The sequence below is a fragment of the Onychostruthus taczanowskii genome, unplaced genomic scaffold (assembly GCF_017590055.1).
Source record: "Onychostruthus taczanowskii isolate IOZ18803 unplaced genomic scaffold, ASM1759005v1 scaffold32, whole genome shotgun sequence".
In the NCBI taxonomy this organism is placed as follows: domain Eukaryota; kingdom Metazoa; phylum Chordata; class Aves; order Passeriformes; family Passeridae; genus Onychostruthus; species Onychostruthus taczanowskii.
Genome location: NW_024500572.1, coordinates 7,970,103 through 7,975,734, shown reverse-complemented (window position 1 = coordinate 7,975,734; position 5,632 = coordinate 7,970,103).

Here is a 5,632-nt window from a genome sequence, read left to right as displayed (position 1 = left end):
AATGTGTTTTATCAAACACTATTACTTCAGAGGATGCTCTCATGCCTATAGTGAGTCTTACAGTCTCATCCATCTTACAGAGACAGAAGAAACAGCAGCTGAAAGGTAAAATTAAATACATTCAAGGGAGAAATAAGATATATATATCTGTCAATGAGAGTAATTAATGACTGGAACAAGGAATTAACAATTTGTGGAGACAGGATGTTCTAAGGCATGTTTCCCTAAGGGATGTTCTGGTTTAAATGACAAGTAATATCAGCAGTCACATGGCTTCTGTCCCACGGTGAGTTGTGCCACATGATTACAATAATCCTCTGGCTCTATTTATCTGTGAAATGACAGAATATGCTTGTGCTGGATGCCCTAATCTGGGCAGGAGAGAAAATTAAGATGGAAATATAAATCTGGATTTTAAGATGAGAAACACATCTCTTAGAAGAAAGGAAAAAAAGGAAACTGAACAATCCCAATGCAGAAAAAGCTTGAATCCCTGCCTCTAGCCAACTGTTTTGCATATATAGGCAAGCATATGCAGAATGTGTTTCTACAAAACACATATCAACAGAAATTTAATTTCTGCTTTTCTATGGCTCACAAAACACAAATTTAACTTCCCAGATAAGAAACAGCTGGCCAATAGTCAGCCAGGGAGTTGATAGCTGCATGAAATATATGACAATCCTACATGAGGGCGGAGTTTTTAACATGTATGTATACATTGAAAAGCTTACCTAGTTCTCTTTATTCTACTACCTTTTCCTTTTCCCTCAGAAAAACACATCTTCTGCTCTCTCTTCTGCTAAATACAGACAATCCCTGCTAGCATCTGATTTTGTGATATAAATGCTATGGTACTCATTAAGTGCAATTCGTTTCTACGTGTTGTTGTGCTGGTTTACTGTGTTGCCACTCCTGTTTGCATGCTAAATATTCCACTGTACTCTGTAATTTACCTACCAGGAGTGAACAGCTGGAAAACTGATGATGCTGTTTCCAGTCCCCTGGTAAAGTGCAGTCTGGTCCTTGTCTACAATCTCAATGTTTCATGCTGGAGGCACAGCCTCCAGCCCTCTCTGCATTCAGAATCACAGCCACTGTCAGGGAGGGGTCAGGACAGTTCTGCCTTTTCAGTCTCTGGAGATGATCTAGACATCACCCCTTGCAAAGGAGCTTGAGATAGCTTAAAAGAAGTACAGCTTCTTTTCCAGAGATGAGGGAGAAGTTACAGAACTAACAGACAGGATCTGTGAATCCTGCTCTTCCAGAGCCTGTAATTGATTGTGCCAGATATAAACACAAATGGAACGGTTACAAATTCTCCCATTAGAAAAACAGTGTTGTAAGTTTTAGAGATACACACAGATATTTACACACTGCAATTGTCTGTTCTGCTCTTGAGTCTCTTGACAGACTTTCCCAAAGCAAACAAGCAAAGCCATTAGGAAATGGAGACACAACCAGGTTTCCCCATTTACACAGTCGGGTCACCGTTCCAAAGTTGCCTCTGCTTTTGAGGACAGACAAAACTTGATCTCTCCACAGCTTGGTTAGTACAAAAACCACATTTCAACAATAAATACAGCTCTCACTTGTTGTTATCATTACCATTTTCATTACTGTGCTTATAGTATGATGATTCTTTTTTGGGCCTTATTTTTGTTTAAAAACTAAAAGAAGTATAAAACAAAACTCAACCTACTAGAGAAAGATCTTTCTTCTAGAAAGATCTAATTTTTGTTTAAAAACTAAAAGAAGTATAAAACAAAACTCAACCTACTGTTATCATATAGAGAAAGATCTAGATATTCTACTGAAAATTGATATTAAATTATTAAAACAACAAATTTGGGGGAAAAGATAATAAAATTTAACCTAGCCACTACAGCATGCTTGAAGGGCATGTGTGCTGGCATTCCCTGATGAACCTCTCCACTCTAGGCAGGACACTTGTATATCTGTCAGTCTGAATATTAGAAAAGTTTAATTAACATCTGGTTTTGCTACTTCAAAAGTCACACAAGAGATAAAGTAGATCTTCCACAGTGGTGGTGGGCATTAACAGAGCAATTCAGATTTTGCAGATGACAAATTGCCCTCCCGTGGTGTGTATTTCAGCCCTCTGACAGAGAGAACATTTATTGTCCTAGATTAGGTATCTGGAGCTCTGGGTGATTCTGACTTTTTTCCACATCACACCATTTATATGTATATGAGCAGATGTCTACATCACGTAAAGTCATGATCCAGATTTGTTTGATTCATACCCCCAAACAAATTCCTTTGCCTTTCTCCACTTGATGAAAGCTTGAGACATCAAAGTGTTTCAGGACAGCTGATCACATCGCTTTGGATTCCCTGATCCACTGGAGATGCAGCTTCTCTGCATCTTTTTGGCATTTGCAGATTTTATGTTGGCATAAGTGGTACAATTTAATAGTTCTACTGATTTCAGAAAGCATCCCAAATGAAAGTAATTTATTTGTTCACCTAAAATACCTCCCTACACAGGCAGTTCCAGACAAGTAACTAAAATACACTGTGACAAATACCAGTGTAACTTGTCCTAGCAACAAGGTGGTTTACAATTAATGCATAATTTTGTATTTTCATATTATATAATAAGAAGCTTGATATGAATTTTGTCAGTTATTTGTACATTACACTATTTAGACCAGTTGCTGCCATGTCCCAAGAAAAAAAGATGCATTTTTCTTTTCCTTGAAGAACTTTGGAGAACACAAGGTTACAAACTTGAGTAACTGAGAACACAAGAGCAGATTTGTTTTTCATTACTAAGCTTGCATATGTGGCAAGCATATAGGAAAGTAGTTCAATTACTTTTTTTAAAAAATAGTCTTTCCTTCTTTCAGTGGTTTTCTTTCAGCTAACACAAAGAATCTAACTTGAAATTCTAAGACCAACTGATTTTTAAAATTTGGTTAGTCTCCAAACCTTTGAGACTTAACATATCCTAAAGAAGCAAAGGAAGTAATGATGCAAACATTGAGATGCATTTTTCTTTTCCTTGAAGAACTTTGGAGAACACAAGGTTACAAACTTGAGTAACTGAGAACACAAGAGCAGATTTGTTTTTCATTACTAAGCTTGCATATGTGGCAAGCATATAGGAAAGTAGTTAAATTACTTTTTTTTTTAAAAATAGTCTTTCCTTCTTTCAGTGGTTTTCTTTCAGCTAACACAAAGAATCTAACTTGAAATTCTAAGACCAACTGATTTTTAAAATTTGGTTAGTCTCCAAACCTTTGAGACTTAACATATGCTAAAGAAGCAAAGGAAGTAATGATGCAAACATTGAGATGCATCACTACTTCCATCATTTCTTCCATGCTTTTAAAGTTATTTCACTGTCTCAGCCACTGACTACATGTAGTGGCCTCAAGTATATTGTGCTGCATTGGAGGTTCATTCATACAAGCAACCTTAACCTGCTACCACTGACTACATCCTTGACATGTCTTTATCTTAAAAAAAAAAAAAAAAGAAGAAAGAGAAAAGGATGAAAGGATGGTATCTAACAGTGCAGCTTGTGTATTTGTTACTAGGGAAACAAACAGCAAAGAGAAAGAAAGCCTCAGTGTCCTTGTCATTTGGATCTTTCAGTAGAGAAGCGGAGCTTGTGTTAAAACAATGGAAACACTGTTCAGCTTTCAGGATCCTTTGCTGTCCTTGCTGAATGACAGACACTCCTTTCTCCCCTTGTCCATCTTGTCATCTCTGAAAAGCAGAGTCATTTCTACGTTCTGCACTGGATTGCTGGGTGGCTTTTTATTCATCATGTAGAGTTTAATCCCTGATTCTGTGTGACCTGGTCAGTTCCTAACACCTAAACCAAGAGTGCAGCAGAACTCTTGAGGTAAACAGAAGAGAGAACCCTGATGTTGTGTTCACGGCTGTGGGAAAGCAGACACAGCAGCACCAACAGTGCCAGGTTTGTGCTACTTTGAGTTTGCACTGAATCAGAGCTCAAACTCAATCAGAGCTTGAGGGCTAGGGCAGCTTTGCTGTAGCCCAGCAGGAGGAGCCGTGCGGCGCTGAAGGCCGGTGCAAGGGTGACAGCACTGCCCTGGAGGCCCGGGGAGATGCCAGCCGTGTAAGCCGGGACTGACACCTCTGGTTTCAGCCAGGCCAGACGTGCCAGTCACGGCTCAGCTGGACTGACACCTCCCTGCGTGGGTTGGGAGGAGATTCAGAGATAACGCTGCTTGTACCGTGGCTTTCTGCTCATTGCCAGATATCACTGTGTCAGATTCCATGTAATTTCTCTGTCGAACTATGCTGCATCCTTGCTTCTTTTTCTGTTCCAATTATTACCTTGTTCATCTTTAGCTTTTGCCTCATCTAACTCATCTTGTGGGAACTGGATTAGGAAGCTGGATTTGGTGCACTCTGAAGTGTAGCTAAGTAAATCCAAAGGATTATCACCTTTCTCCTGTTTTTACAAGACTACAGCTACCAGCACGGGAGCTAGAGAGATGACGGGAAAATTGCAATAAAAGCCCTACTGGAAATACTCTCATAGTTTTTTGTGTCCTGCTGTTTCAACAAAGCATATTTCTTCTTTACTCTGCAAGCATGGCTTTTTTGTACTGTTCCAGACTGGCTGTTAATTTGCCATTAAAAGGAAGAAGGATATAACGAAAACACCTGAATTATATTATAATAAAATATCAACATTTGAATTATATTTAAAAATGGATAGGCAGAATAAAATCAACTACCACATGGTTTATTGATCAAAGCCACTAGCTGAATTGTAATGGATTCCCTCTCTCTAGTATTCCACAAAGTACCAAAGCCCCTTGGGTACAGAAAACAAACCACTTGGTAAAGATTATGGAAAAAAGAAAACTGTGTCAGTACTGACAAGAAAAGGAAGTGGCAAACATGTTATTGATGGTGTGTGTTCATAGCGCGGCAGCAGAGCCCTGCCCGAGGGTACAGTGCAAACGACAGCCCCAGCAGTTTGTGTCCCTGCACGCTTTGTCTGTGGAAATAAGAAGGGTACAGCCAAAATAAACCAGGGGGTGGCTTTTATTGACTTTTTAAAGAAAAACACGATCATTGCCAACAGACCTCACTTGGGAAACTACTTGTACGTGAGTTGTGTTTGGCTCTCTAATGTTGAAAATTGTTCTTTTACACCATAAAACCTGTGTATTTCTTCTCTATAAGCAATGAGCTTTCTCCAAACTCTCTCTCTGGAATCAAGTGCTCCAAACGATTCCCTTTGTATTTCAGCCTCTAACTGGCCTTTTTTTCCTTAATGTTTTTTCTACAGCACTTAAATTTTACCAGACCAGTGCCACCTCCCAGGGTTTTACTAATTGCTGCAGAAACGCGGAGGACAGATGCTTTCTGCTGTGAACACGCACTCTGAGCAATCCGACATAGCCGATTCCACCGCTTTTTTGCGGGTGGAAACCGCACCCCGGCGATGAAACCGTAAACCGAGCCGGCTGCTTCGGCAGGGGCTTCATTACCTGGCGCCGGCTCCGCTCCCGCTCCCGTCCCGCCGCCTCTCCCCTCAGGGCCGGGCCCGCCTCAGCCCTCGGCGAGCGCGCGCCGCCCGTTTCCCGCCGCCCTCCCCGAGAGGGGCGGGGCCGGGCGC